This window comes from Ictalurus punctatus, chromosome 17 (genome assembly GCF_001660625.3).
Source record: "Ictalurus punctatus breed USDA103 chromosome 17, Coco_2.0, whole genome shotgun sequence".
In the NCBI taxonomy this organism is placed as follows: Eukaryota; Metazoa; Chordata; class Actinopteri; order Siluriformes; family Ictaluridae; genus Ictalurus; species Ictalurus punctatus.
Window position 1 is genome coordinate 3,663,395 of NC_030432.2, and position 967 is coordinate 3,664,361.

Genomic DNA, 967 nt, shown 5'->3' on the forward strand with positions numbered 1-967 from the left:
GCGATACAGGACAAAATGTTAATTGGCTTATCAGCAGAACTGTTTTGCATGCCGAGGGTGGTTTGTGGTGTACATGGTGTGATTAACTGAAAGACAGAACGAGAGAGAGTCTGAAACAGTTTGAACACTCTCAACAGTTACCCATTGGCGAGTTAAGGCCCCTGTAATTACGTCCACAAAAGACATTTATTTATTTATGTATTTATATGCTGGATAACACCTTAAACACCAGCACAACTTGAAGTCTTTCAAGTTGTACAGAGGTATGAGGCCTGCTAGTTTCTCTAATATTGTACATATGATGTACAATATTAGATTTTTTATATACATTTTATAAACAGCTAAAATGTTGTTGTGTACCAGTTAACCACTAGAGGGAGCTCTTGGCCTGTCAACTCCAAATTCAACCATGCTGAGGGTTTGTGCTTCAGATTCTCTGGGGGAAAAAGCTTAATAAAGGATGAACTGTCGTAACACACATGAAAACAACCCACTCGTTGTTACATCCCTGTTTTTTATTTGATTTTTTTTAGGAGAAAAAAATTTATCATTTGGATTTGGGTTCAGTAGGTTGCGGAGTTCAGGTTCGTCAGTTCTATCAATTCTCTGTCATTAACTATACTTCTAACCCTGGTATCAGTACCACTTAATACAAACTAAATTTTAAGGAGCACAGATAAGGTTTATTCACAGTGCATTAGTATCCCCCCCCCCCTCCCTTTTAACTGTCTGTATTGCAACAATTGAAGAGCTGTTATGTAAAAATGATTAATAATTGTAGTGTTGGTTGAGATAACGCACCGTAAAAATTGTGTTTTAGTGCCAGGTAGCCGCTGTTTATGGCTTTAAGAGCTCTCACTGTTCATCTCGGTATTAAATTAGTCGAATATATGTCAAATTAATGAATAATAACTTGAGCAATGAAAGGAAGAACTTGTCATCTTTCATTTTTGTCCAAGCTGAAGTG